General features: G+C 36.1%; 1 pseudogene; it reads left to right on the top strand.

The window, feature by feature from the left end:
- The first annotated feature begins 14,523 nt into the window (after positions 1-14,523).
- Positions 14,524-14,620, top strand: LOC116881810 (annotated as a pseudogene).
- The last annotated feature ends 625 nt before the right edge of the window (positions 14,621-15,245 follow it).

Raw genomic sequence — 15,245 nt, 5'->3', positions numbered from 1 at the left:
AGGGAGGAAGAGTACCTAATGATGGAGGCTCAGGTTCTCTACCTCTTCAACATGAGCCATTGAACTTTTATCCAATTTTCATGTGCTCCTTCAATTGCAAACTTTTATCACCTTTCTCAAAGTGATGTATATAACACCACCACCACCAAAACCCTCAGCCTTTTTTCTTTAAAGAGAAATAAATGTCAACCTCCTCAACTTTCCACCTAAATACCCAAAAACCTATTACTCTATCACCCTCACATTCTTTTTATTGCAGTCTCTGAAGTAAAGCTCTCACTTCTTAGCTTCAAAATAAATCTTCCCACTTATGTTTTTGATCCCATTTCCTATATTCTTAAGGCCTTGCATATTTGTTATTCTCATTTTCTCTTTCTCTTCACATTCCCATCTCCCCCACCTCTCCTCTCATTTTCAAGATACTGCTCAAAGGCTACACATATACTCAAGAATCCCTCTTCTTAAAAACAAACAAAACAAAAATCTTCACCAGAGCCTGCCTCCTCCTATAGTTACTGGCCCCTTCTTCACTTTATAGGTGAGGTCCTTAAAAGAATAGCCTGACTAGGAACTGTCGCTTCCATTTTTTCTATTTCATCACTTCTCAATCTACTATAGCTTGCCTTTTGTTCCTGCCGCTGCAATGGAAATGTTCTGACAAGGTCTCCCAAGAAGATATTATCCTCTCATGATTTCAGCTACCACCTGTGTACAAATAATTTTTGGTCTTTTTACTTCAGATTCAGACCCATGTATCCCAATTGCAGCAAGGTATTGACACTTGGGTATCCAATAGGTACCTCAGACTCAGGCTCATGTCCAAACAAAGTCATCATCTTCTCTCTAATAATTGATCCTTCTCTTGATTCCCCTATTTCAGTGAATGACACCCTCTTCTAACCCATCACTTACATTGTTGTCAGAATGATCTTGTAATAAAAGAGAATGAATGAAATAGAGGTACACAACACAGAGTTGAGATCATAGGTATGCCTGTGTCCCCTATTTACGTTGCTCATCTCCATGGATCTGCCTGGACCAAGCTAGAAGTTAAAGTTAATCAGTGATGTCATTAAATCATTTTTGCTACCCCTATATAATAATAAAATAATTCCATAGCTATTATCTAGTGTCTTTTACTCTGAGGAAAACAAATATTTACTTACCAAACTTTCTTACAAGAAAACTTCCCCTAGAATCTTTGAATATTAAGATCTAACACATAAATTACAACCTAAGTGGTCACTAGATTAAGATGTTAAACAAAAGACACTGAATGTCATTCTTTTCAGGATAGCTACCAGTGAATTTCTCTGAATATAAGCCTTGAGCAACTACCCTCCCCCGAAAATAAGATCTGAGACCCTATATGATAATATCCTGGATCAATGCCACAGTTTTTTGCTCCTGACTCTCCATTACCATTGATTTTCTTATTAAACAAAAGTTATTGAAAACCTAAAGTATACTATCAGGTAGCCAAATGATACACCTGTGCTATTTCTTCTTTTTCCCTTATAGGATTCGTTCTCCACCCTTCTCTAGTCTGCCCTATTCCCCAAGAGGATGACCTCTAAGAACTGTTCCATGTGGGCTCCTTGCCAGCTGGCTTCCTGCCCCAGTTTTAACAATACCTGCACTGGTATGAGATTGGAGTATAGAAAGAGAGAATTTGTGATTTCTTCTGCTCCTCCTGACTTCCACGGTTGTGTCTTTCTGTGTCGGTAGTTGATTTCCCCCAAGACCACATCTTTCAGACAATCCCTCCTTCCCAGACCCAGCTCTCACTGGACTTTGCTAACATTTTCTTCTTCCTCTGTTCTTTCAAGTCTAGTTTCAATATACTTTGTTTACCACAGGGTAGGTGGGTGAGGAGATGGGTGAAATAGGTGATGGAGATTAAAGAGTGCACTTTTCGTGAAGAGCACTTGGTGATGTATGGAAGTACACACCTGAAAATAATATAACTAATATAACACTGTATGGTAACTATACTGGAATTAAAATAAAAGAAAAAAAGTCAAAAGAAAGAAAAAATGTCCTCATAACCCTGTCCATACTGCTGGAAATAATCCTTTGACTTCTCTTTATTTGAACCATCTGCAAGGATTTCTGTTTCCTGATGAGACCCTGAAAAGATATAGCCCCAGTACTAATGGATTTCACATTCTATAGTGGCAATTGATGAGGGGGAAAAAAGGGAAACAAAACATCAAACACATGATGACATAATACAATTTCATAGTAATGTGTGCTATGAAGAAAAAGTGAAGCAGGATAAGAGCACTTGGGTTGAAGTAGTTGAGGGTAGACTGTTTTAATAAACTGTAGAGAGAAAACTTTTCTAAAGAAGCAACATTTTAGGGCATCTGGGTGGCTCAGTCGTTAAGTGTCTGCCTTCGGCTTGGGTCATGATCCCAGGGTCCTGGGATCAAGCCCTGCATCAGGCTCCCTGCTCAGCGGGAAGACTGCTTCTCCCTCTCCCACTCCCTCTGCTTGTGTTCCTTCTCTCGCTGTGTCTCTCTGTCAAATAGATAAAAATCTTTAAAAAAAAGTAACATTTTAATATAGTCCTAAATAAAATGAAATTAATCTCATATATATCTAGAGCATTCAAAGCAGAGGAAATAGCAAGGGCAAAAGGCCAGAGATGGGAAATTAATTAGCAGATTTGAGGAAAAACTAGAAGGTCAATATGTCTACTTGGTCATGTTACCTTCATTTGCATTTGTTCCTTCTAAAAATATACATTGAGGATCTATTAAATTTCAAGCACTCTTCTGGATAATGGCAGTGAAAACCATGGTCTTTGCCTTCATGGAACTAAAATGAACAGTAAAGAAGTGTTTTCTTATACTTAAATTAGAAAAAAAGGAAAAAGTATGCTGTAGAATTTGGATTCCTGGAAGGTAGGCCAGCCAGACACTTCCATAAACTTTGTTTTAATATCCACAAGTCAAATTCAAGATCCACTCATTCATTAATTCACACATTCAATAGTCATAGGCTACTAAAATATTTAAAGACAATTGCCAAAATAATAAATATTTAATTATATTTTTTAAAGATTTTATTTATTTATTTTTGCAAGAGAAAGAACAAGCAGGGGGAGAAGCAGAGGGAGAAGCAGACTCCCTGCTGAGCGGGGAGACTGATGTGGGACACGATTCCAGGACCCTGGGATCATGACCTAAGCCAAAGGCAGACAGTTAACTGATTGAGCCACCCAGGTACCCTAACGCTATTTTTAAATAAAATTACTACCTTATGATAGCAAAGCATGTGGCAGTTTTGGTAACCAAATTTGGAAAGGATAAGAAAAAATTGGAAGATGCCTTTTAGAGATGTAAATATTTTTATTCTATGATCAAGTACAAACATAATAAAAGGGATAGAAAAGAAATTTCAGAACAAAAAGAATTAAGAGAAAATGGTTTTGAAAGTAAGATACTGGGAGAACCCTTCCATATGGAGAGTGACAAATAGAGTAGGTCATGGAAGCCTTGGTCTTCTGATTTACTTAAGAAAAGACAACTATCTGTCTTGACTACAACAAACACCAACATACCTAAAGAAAACATAGATTCATCAAGTTATTCATTCATGCAAACAACATTTATCAAGTACATAGTATTTGTATACCATACCGCCTAGCCTAAGGGGAATAGAAAAGATAAGGGAACTATGCTGTCACTCCTTTGAGTGCTTGTAAAGAGATAAGACAAATACACAAAAGATTTCATAGATGCAAGACAAAAGCTTTCTAAAAATTCTAAATTGTCTAGCTCTTAACAAATTTTTAGTCAGGTAATGTCTGTGATTTAAGGACATTCCATTAATACTATACTTTAGAAAAGATTAATAAGTGCACTGGGGAGAGGGTTAAACTCAGTATCACTCTACTCATTCATTCCATGTCAAATCCACATAGAGTTATCTTTCTCTTTACTTTGAGTGTGTTCCATACAGGGTCCAGAACAGAGAAATTACCACCACACATTTCCAGGAATTTTCAGTCTGTTAGTACTGCTGTATTAATTATAAAGACTTCTTGGGGAGGGCATGTGCTATGATGAGTGCTGTGAATTCTATAAGACTGATGAATCACAGACCTGTATCCCTGAACCAAATAATACATGGTATGTTAATTTTAAAAAGACTTCTTTTCTACACATGTTCAGCAACTGACTAAATAGATTGAAAATATACAATGTCACATAGGATCCAAATTTTGTCTAGCCAATATCTATAGTAACAAGTGAACAACATTCAATATTCTTCACAAAGAATTACCAATTATTTCACCCAGTTCATTACTCCAGACTGACGCAATTATCAAACAACTTATAAACCTATGTCGTGAGAGGAAATTTCAAAATGCATTGAGCAGTTCTATATGAACACATTAGCTCATGAGTCCATAATCTGGCTTCTACTATAACTATGTGTTTTGTTTTTCATTCCATGCAGTTATTTCCTCCAGAAATTTACCTTGCTGGTTATATTTTGTTGAATCTAGCTATCCAACTAAGTGGAAGTTTCCAAAGATGACAAAATTGATAGAGAAAAAGGGTGAGGGACTGGGTAGCAAGAAGCTAGCCAGTTATTAAATTTAAAATACATTGTGGGGTGTGAATTATCGATATGTAGATAATCAGAATTTGACTGTATCTTCCAAAATTCTTTTCATTTCCAGGCTTACATAGCAGTTGTATATTTCTGTATTTTCCTCCATTCTGCAACACCAGCTACAAATAACCAAAGCAATTGTTGCAGCTCTTCACCTGCATCAGCAGATGCCATCACTAATTATAAAAAAAAAAAAATCTAGAGCTAGTTTGATCACAACCTCTTAAGTTAGAGATTGATTATTTTCTGCATTTGGATGTGATCCTTTTAAGGTGTAATATTCCTAAGGTTTAAAGCTTTCAATGATACTTTTTCAAAGTTTTTTTTTTACAAAAAGAGTTCTTATAAAAGGAGTTGTTTCTTTATAAAAGGAGGGTTTTTTTAATATAAGGAGTTCTTATAAAAAGTTTATTTTTATAAAAGAAGTTATTATAAAAAAGAGTTCTTTTTATAAAAAGAGTTCCATGTATCAATCTACCAGTTCCAACCTATGATTTACACAATAAATAATACCAAAGTGTGCAAGTCACAGAGCTCCTATATAATGTTTCTACCAAGGAAAAATAACAAAAAGGACTTCCACATCTTTTATTCGACACTAAGTAATCTTGAAAAGTGCTTTTTGCCAATATAGAGGCTATCCAAGGACATTTATGGGCATGTTATACTAATCATTTCTATTAAGCACCTGTAGTATACATGGCAGTTTTCAAGACACTATAGAAGATACAAAACATAGAATAAAGAGAATGCTTGTTCTACACAAGTTTATTATTTAAAATGAGATCTACGATAAACACATGTAAAAGAAAAGAATAAAAATAAATCTGATAATGCATTCAGATTGTATATAAGATGCAATAGATGCAAATAAAAGAAGAAATCAACTGAGATAAAGATAAGGGAAAACTTGAAGTAGATGACTGTTGAGCTGACTTTTTTCCTTGAGAAAATCTGGCCCATCAGTTTTTGAAAAAGTAAATTTTCAGCTTGGTCTGATTTGGGAACTGGGTAAAAACAAGTGAATATGTTCTTTTATAAGAAAAAAGAAACAAAAGCAATCGGGAAATTGGAAGGGGAGGTGAACCATGAGAGACTATGGACTCTGAAAAACAATCTGAGGGGTTTGCAGCAGCAGGGGGTGGGAGGTTGGGGGAACCAGGTGGTGGGTATTAGAGAGGGCACGGATTGCATGGAGCACTGGGTGTGGTGCAAAAACAAGGAATACTGTTATGCTGAAAAAAAAATAAAATAATAAAGCAATCTATCACCTTTCCAGGGAGAAGAAAAACTATATTTCATCTTTAGGCCCTCCTCTTCTCCAGAATACAATTCATGCCTTCCACCACAGAATATTTTGTTTTGCTTTCCATTGCTCTACTGAATGATGGAGTAAGATGATAAAGCATTTCATCTGAGGATGCAAAACAGTGACAGGTTAGCTTATACAATGAGGTTCTGGGATACAAATGTGATTGCTCAGGGCACCTTTTTCAGGAAAAGAAAACTAATAATCTTTTATATTTCTTGTAGAAAGCAGCAAGTTTGTACCTGTAAGTCTTCTCCAGACCTAGTAAAAAGACATGAAGTCCCATTATTTAGAAAAAAAAAAAAAGGTTCTTATCAAGTTCTTTTGGGTTCCATTAACAAAAAAGATTCATCTCTGACCTCAGCAGACTGCTCCACATTGAAGGTCTTTGAAAAATTATTCTACATGATTATTGGCTTTTCATGAAGGAAAAAGTCATGTAGCTGATTCAACCAACTATCTGTAATTAGAGCTGACTTGTTAGTCACTGTAAGATATGATTATGTCTAAAGGAATAGTAACTTTTCTGGCAATGATAATCTGCATCTATTTAAAATCAGAGGCATAGATCTGCTGCCATTGGTATGACAGCATGATTTTTCTTTGCTCCATCTTTATCCAGAGTTAGATTTCCTAAATTTAGAGAGAATGTTAGACTCTGAGCCAAAATACTGTTTTTGAATTACCAGAAGCTGCTTCTCAATTTTCCCATGTTCTTATAAATTCAATTACAAGCTGAAGCTTAAATCAAATTAAAATGACTTGCTTCATTATCAAACATTCAGCCTTCCAGCTGTTCATGATATTAGTGTTAATACATTTCATGTACAATAGTATTTTCTAATGTTCTCTGTAGGTTCCCTCATGTCTGCAGTCAATTAATTACTTGTTATGTGTGTGCTTATGCAGTCTGGCTCCCTTTTTCCACTACACCTTCTACTCTCACAAAGCCCTAAAACACTTAAATCCTGACATTTATGAATCATAACTAAATGCAATATCCTTTCTTTTCTTTTCTCTGGAAACAGGTCTCATACTAGAAAGGAGTGAAATCTAACATCTCTAAAAAACTTAAATAGAATTTTTCTATTATCTATTGTCTAGAATTTTATCTATTATCAAACACTATGACCACAATTCATCTATCAATATATGCCTATAATGACAGACAATTGGCATCAGGACAAAAATCATAGCTCCAAATGTGAATAAGGGAGATGGCAAAATATGCTGCTTTCTTTAGCTAAAGATTGAAAAAAAGTAGTGATAATTGAAATAGCTGAGAAGCATAATATTTTTTATTTGCAGAATGATTAAAAATAAATACTTTGACTGGAATCCAAAGATGTGTGTCTACCTGGTAAAAAGTACCATACCATTCAGTCAATAACCAGTAACCTTTATTAATGCACAGTAAAGTGCTCCTGAAACAGACCCATTTAGGTGTGAAAATTAATCAAAAAGGAATGAAATTCTTACTGACAAACAAGCAAATCAAATTCAATGATAAGCAAAATTCATTGAGGTGAAAAAGTATCTTGGAAACTGAGTACAATTTCAACTGCTTCACTTCCTCGTAATAATCCCTTCCTGAATTGCTATATAACTATGACTTCTTGGATCACTTGAGTACTTCTGAACCTGCCTTGGAATTTTAGGCTCTTTAGTAACCTGTTTCAGACTGACAAATACTATTCCTGTCCCATCAACTACACATCCATACATACTTTACCAGCCTCAGTCATTGTCCATTTAGCTAAAAAAATAATTATGCCCATTCCAAACCACCCATACACAATTATACTTAACAGGGAACAAATTAGCCAGGGGAAGAAACAAGGAAAAGGACATTTTAGACCAAGGAAATAGTGTGAACAGAGGCATGAGGCACAAAATACCATGCTATGTGTAGAAGACTGCAATCATTGCTGAAAAAAGAAGTACAAGTTGAAGTTCACTAGAGAAGGGGCATCTTCACTGCATTCAGTTACATGACACATAATCTAAAGTGCAGATTACACAAATATTTTAAGGTAATAGTGAATCAGTTAGTCCATTCTTGGCATGTGAGTATTAAAGATAACTACTGGGGCACCTGGGTGGCTCAGTGGTTTAGGCCTCTGCCTTCGGCTCAGGTCATGGTCTCAGGGTCCTGGGATCAAGCCCCACATCGGGCTCTCTGCTCAGCGGGGAGCCTGATTCCCTTCCTCTCTCTCTGCCTGCCTGTCTGCCTACTTGTGATCTCTGCCTGTCAAATAAATAATAAATAAAATCTCTAAAAAAAATTGTTTAAAGATAACTACTATATAAGTCAAGTGAATGTGGAGTCTTTATGCATACCTAATTGCCTTTTTGTCAATAAACTTTCATAATGGCTCAGTTTCTTTATTTATGTAATGTTAGTCACCATACAATACATCATTAGTTTTTTTTTTTAATTTTTTTATTTCTTTCCAGTGTTCCAGAATTCATTGTTTATGCGCCACACCCGGTGCTCCATGCAATACATGCCCTCCATAATATCCACCACCAGACTCACCCAACCTCCCACTCTCCTCCCCTCCAAAACCCTCAGTTCCTCAGAGTCCACAGTCTCTCACGGTTCATCTTCCCCTCCAATTTCCCCCAACTCCCTTCTCCTCTCCAACTCCCCATGTCCTCTGTGTTATTCCTTATGCTCCACAAATAAGTGAAACCTTATAATTGACTCTCTCTGCTTGACTTATTTCACTCAACATAATCTCTTCCAGTCCCATCCATTGATACAAAAGTTGGGTATTCATCCTTTCTGATGGAGGCATAATACTCCATAGTGTATATGGACCACATCTTTTTTTTTTTAATTTTTTATTTTTTCAGTGTAACAGTATTCATTATTTTTGCACCACACCCAGTGCTCCATGCAATACGTGCCCTCTCCAATACCCATCACCTGGATCCCCCAACCTCCCACCCCCCACCCCTTCAGCACCCTCAGATTGTTTTTCAGAGTCCATAGTCTCTCATGGTTCACCTCCCTTTCCAATTTCCCTCAACTCCCTTCTCCTCTCCATCTCCCCATGTCCTCCATGTTATTTGTTATGCTCCACAAATAAGTGAAACCATATGATAATTGACTCTCTCTGCTAGACTTATTTCACTCAGCATAATCTCTTCCAGTCCTGTCCATGTTGCTAAAAAAGTTGGGTATTCATGCTTTCTGATGGAGGCATAATACTCCATAGTGTATATGGACCACATCTTCCTTAACCATTCGTCCGTTGAAGGGCATCTTGGTTCTTTCCACAGTTTGGCGACCGTGGCCATTGTTGCTATAAACATTAAACAATCATCAGAAGTTATTATCAACAGTTATATGCCAATAAGCTAAGCAACCTAGATGAAATGGGTGCATTCCTGGAAAACTATAAACTCCCAAAATTGAACCAGGAAGAAATTGACAACCTGAATAGGCCGATATCTAGTAATAAGATTGAAGCAGTGATCAAAAACCTCCCAAAAAACAAGAGCCCAGGACCTGATGGATTCCCTGGGGAATTCTACCAAACTTTCAAAGAAGAAATAACACCTATTCTCCTGAAGCTGTTTCAAAAAATTGAAGCAGAAGGAAAACTTCCAGACTCTTTCGATGAAGCCAGCATTACCTTGATCCCCAAACCAGGCCAAGACCCTACCTCTCATAAAGGAGAATTTCAGACCAATATCACAGATGAATATGGATGCTAAGATTCTAAACAAGATCCTACCAAACAGGATCCAACAGCACATTAAAAAGGTTATCCACCATGACCAGGTGGGATTCATCCTTGGGCTACAAGGATGGTTCAACATTCACAAAGTAATCAATGTGATAGAACAAATCAATAAGAGAAGAGAGAAGAACCACATGGTCCTCTCAATTGATGCAGAAAAAGCATTTGACAAAATCCAGCATCCATTCCTGATTAAAACGCTTCAAAGTATAGGGATAGAGGGAACATTCCTGAACTTCATAAAATCTATCTATGAAAGACCCACAGCAAATATCACCCTCAACGGGAAAAAGCTTGCAGCCTTCCCGTTGAGATCAGGAACACGACAAGGATGCCCACTCTCATCACTCTTGTTCAACATAGTATTAGAAGTCCTAGAAACAGTAATCAGACAACAAAGAGAAATAAAAGGTATCCAAATTGGCAATGGACCACATCTTCTTTTTCCATTCATTCATTGAAGGGCATCTTGGTTCTTTCCAGAGTTTGGCGACTGTTGCCATTGCTGCTATGAACATCAGGGTACAGATGGCCCTTCTTTTCACTACACCTGTATCTTTGGGGTAAATACCCAGTAGTACAATTGCAGTTTTTGAGGTAGTGTTCCAAGATTCATTGTTTGTGTATAACACCCAGTGCTACATGCAATACATGCCCTCTTCCTTAATACCCAACAACAGACTCACCCATCTTCCCCGCCGCTAAAACCCTCAGTTTGTTTGTTTCACAAAGTCCACAGTCTCTTCTGGCTCATTTCCCCCTCCAAATTCCCCCCTTCACTTTTCCCTTCTTTCTCCTGATGTCCTCCTTGTTATTCCTTACATTCCACAAGTAAGTGAAACCATATAATTGACTTTCTCTGCTTGACTTATTTCACTCAGCATAATCTCCTCCAGTCCCATCCACGTTGATATAAAAGTTGGGTATTCATCTCTTCTAATTGCTGAGTAATATTCCTTGTACATATGGACCACATCTTCTTTATCCATTCCTCTGTTGAAGGGCATCTTGACTCTTTCCAGAGTTTGGATATCATGGCCATTGCTGCTATGAACATTGGGGTACAGATAGCCCTTCTTTTCACTACATCTATGTCTTTGGGGTAAATACCCAGTAGTACAATTGCCAGGTCATAGGGTAGCTCTATTTTCAATTTTTTAAGGAACCTTCACACTGTTTTCCAAAGTGGCTGCACCAACTTGCATTCCCTCCAAAAGTGTAAGAATGTTCCCCTTTCTCCACATCCTTGCCAACATTTGCTGTTTCTTGTCTTGTTAATTTTAGCCATTCTAACTGATATAAGGTGGTATCTCATTGTTTTTTTAATTTGTATTTTCCTGATGGCTAGTAATGTTAACATTTTTTCATGTTTGTGTTAGGCATTTGTATGTCTTTTTTGGAGAAGTGTCTGTTCATGTCTTCTGCCCTTTTTTGACTTGATTATTTGTTTTTTGGATGTTGAGTTTGTGAAATTCTTTATAGATCTTGAATATCAGCCTTCTGCCTGTAAGGTCATTTGCAAATATCTTCCATTCTGTGGGTTGCCCCTTTGTTTTATTGACTGTTCCCTTTGCTGTGCAGAAGCTTTTGATCTTGATGGAGTCCCAAAACTTCATTTCTGCTTTTGTTTCCCTTGCATAATGGCCCAGTTTCAACATGTAATGTCAGTGACTAATGTTAAGACACGACAGTTGTTTGGGGGGGGGGATTGTTGTTATTTTTTGTTTTGTAATGCAAGTGCACTACCAGCCACATGTAGTTAAAGAGCCAGGCTGCCTCTTCACATCATCCCCAAACTAAGTCTCCTTCATTTTATGAGATCTTGGTTGATTGTGATAATACCACGTGAGCCACTTACTTTTTCTCTTTCCGTGTTTTTTTCCTAATCTTATGTTTTCAATCTGCCAATAAAGAATTGATCCCGTGAAACCCTTGGCCCACACCCTCAACCCCAATAAAAGCAGAAACTTCAGCCCAACGTGCTCTCTTTCTCTACCTGTGACTTTGTTGTGTGGGTCCAGATGTGCTGCGTAATCTTCCAGTAAGTAATAAACCACTATTTTTTCAAAGTTTCCTGATGGTTATTGCTGAAGTAATCTTGCAATCATAATAAAACCACAAAGGCTAATCCAACCACAACATTCATTACTGATGGGTTGAGACCAACACAAAACGCAATATCATTAAACCTCGAGTTTTGTATCAACATGGACAGGACTGGAAGAGATTATGCTGAGCAAAATAAGTCAAACAGAGAGTCAATTATCATATGGTTTCACTTACTTGTGAAGCATAAGGAATAACACAGAAGACATTGGAGATGGAGAGAAGTGAGTGGGGAGAAGTCGGAGGGGGAGACAAACCATGAGAGTCTGTGAACTCTGAGAAACAAACCAAAGGTTTTGGAGTGGAGGGGGGTGGGGTGTTGGGTGAGCCTGGTGATGGGTATTAAGGAGGGCACGTATTGCATGGAGCACTGGGTGTGGTGCATAAACAATGAATTTTAGAACACTGAAAAAAATTAAATTAAATTAAATTTTAAACAAAACCTCAAGTTACCAGATTATATAATGAATACATTCATCTTTTCTTATTTATTAATTGACCCAAGCTTTGTAATATGGTGCCCCTCAAAGTATACACTATAGACACCTACAACAGAAAACTCACTTGATGTTTGGTAAAATGTAGATTACTGAAACTCAGACTATATCTGCTAAATGAAAGTAGAGTTTAGGAATCTGAATTTTGATAAACATCTCCAGCTAAATCTAATGCATAATAACATCTAACTTTATCACTAACATGACACCTCTCTGTGGTGAGTTAGACAAGAGTAACCGCTGATAGAAAGTTAGTACGTACTGATACATGTCTGCTGAAAGTTGTGTCAGTGTTTTCCAATTAACAGTCCTGAGGGCCCTTCTTGCTGGAGCTGCTATAGAAAAAAATTTCTGTGCTCAAATACCTTTGTGATACAACCAAATTATTTACTTATCTTAGACAATAACAGTGAATATTAACATATTAAAGGTTCTGAGTAGTCCTGCATTAAAAGAAAACCTTTAACCCAGCATTTCCTAAATTATTTAACTATGAAACCCTTTATTATCATAAACCTATTAATACACTATAGAATGAATATGTTAATATGAGGACATTTAGGAAATAATGTTCTAATGTTTTACTGTTAAATATTGTGTTGGCATTTATCATATTATTGAATTATTTTCCATTTTTAGTTTATTAAGATTTATTTATTTATTTATTTATTTTAAAAGATTTTTTTTTAAAAATCAGAGATCTATTGGAATATATTTTAAAATGAGGGATGTAACTCATTTACATAACATATATTTATAACTCATATAACTCATGTAAACAAAAAACATTGAGATTCCATGTTTTTCATTGAATTACTCAATTTATTGTGTTATTATTTATTATCTAAATAACTTTATAATAAATCCCCCAACAAAACTTAGTTGACAAATTGTAAGTTATAAAACAGTAAAATACAGCTTAGTTCTCCTGTTAGAATGTTAAAAAATTTTATTTGATAACCACGTGAGAAATAATTGGACATGATACTAGCAGATCAATGTGACTTATAAAACAACCATCAACAATTATAATTCAGATTCTCTTTTCAATGACTTCCTCATTAACGTGGCATTCCACTTATCACACATGTGAAGTATTCTCCATTATCTGGTATTGGATTCACTGCACTGTGGATTTATTTGTGAGATTCTGAGCCCAGCTTTGTCACCTCACACCAGACTGCTGAGCTGGCCCCTGATCCTAGGACACTGGGAACACACCGAAAACATCTAAGTATCTGCTCAAATTTTACCCAAGTAGCATTGCTTCTACCTAATTACAAATAGCAGCCTGGGAAACAAACTTTCACCTTTATAGAGATAATGTTTCCAGAAAGTACAATTTACTATATTTATCAATTCACTTGACCTTACTGATACTACTTTTACCTGTTTTTCCATCATAACATCCTTATTATCTTAGAAACCTCTAACTTCTCTCGAGAGTTTTAAATAAAAGCAAGCCCATTTATGAAAGTACAGATATGGAATCTTTTTAAAGCTGAGAATGAGTATATTACAAGAAGTAATAATATAAGGTAGAAATAATTTGTTTTAAAGACTATATCAAATATCATAGAATGCCCCATTGTGAAAAGCAGTTTAGCACAGAACTAGCAATCAAGGCTTTTTGCCAGCCTCCTTAGGAGCTAGCTATTAAAAATTGTTTGGAACCTTAGCATGAGAAAGGCTACAGTAACTTAAACTACTGTGGTTCATCTGAAATACATTTATAGTTATGAAAAGCACAGCTAAATATCTGCAGAGGAAAGAAAGCAGTAGAGGTTTAGAAGGGCAAGTTAGTAAAGCTTCCCAGAATTATCTCAGGGCCTGTCAGGGAATTTAAAAAAGATGTTTCCCCAAAAGCTACCAGAAAAAGAACTGGAGCTGCCAAGAGTTAAAGGAAGCAAACACAGGGTGGAAGGACTCAAGGGATTTCTATCTTGTAAGCTCCAAGCGAGGAAATGTGGATAGGCGCTAACCTCTGAAATAGAAGAATATAGAAGGAAATAGAATGGGTTGAGCCTTGTATGATCAGCACAGTCTGTACACAAACAAGAGGATCTATTCCATAATATGCAAAGTACTCATTACAGTGATTTCCGAAGAGTAGTTTCTTAGTTGCTACTTTAGATGGGATAAAACTAAGTTTACACATGTGTTAATAAATCAGGAGTTTGATCAGAAAGTTTCAAAAATGCATTTGCAAAAGAAAACAGAATATATGAGTGCTTGCTTTGGCAGTGTATATACTAAAATTAGAATGTTACAGAGAAGATTAGCATGGTTCCTGCACAAGGATGACACCAAATTTGTGAAGCATTTCTGAGAGAAAGAAAGAAAGAAAGAAAGAGATAGAATATATGAGTGAAAAGTCAAAAAAGGCAGCACAGAAAAGCCCAAGTAATTAGTACTCTTAAAGATTAACAAGCAGTTGAGTCAAGTTCATGATAAATTCAGAAAGCATATTCAGGAATTTAAGAAGACATCAACTATTATTGATGGGTTATTTTTGTTTCAATTTATCCTAGCCAAGTCATTTATCCTCTCTCATTCCTCTTTCTTATAAACTTCTAAGTCACTCATAGTCCAAATATATGTTAAATGGAAATTTACAGAGATTTATGTTAAAAAAAAACTTTACAATAAAATGTAAATCTATGTTGCTTATACTTCCATCATTAAGTGTTTAGTAGTAATTTTAGACACACTGTAGAAATAATGTATAGAATGTTCAATGCATTTATTCTATGAGGAGTTATAAATCTAAGATTGTACCAGATAGCTGTCACTATCTCCTAATGTATTATAAGACAGTGTTGGTAACTGCTATGCATTTTAAAGGTTGTTTTTTTTTTTACCAAAAATCTGGATAACTGTATATTAGAGAGCTTATTTAAAGCCACAATCTCTGAACTCAATAAAATATACAAACATTTTTTAGGTTCTAAT

Source organism: Lontra canadensis, unplaced genomic scaffold (assembly GCF_010015895.1).
Source record: "Lontra canadensis isolate GAN:19392208 unplaced genomic scaffold, GSC_riverotter_1.0 scaffold77, whole genome shotgun sequence".
Classification (NCBI taxonomy): Eukaryota; Metazoa; Chordata; class Mammalia; order Carnivora; family Mustelidae; genus Lontra; species Lontra canadensis.
This window is presented reverse-complemented; position numbering and strand designations above follow the sequence as displayed.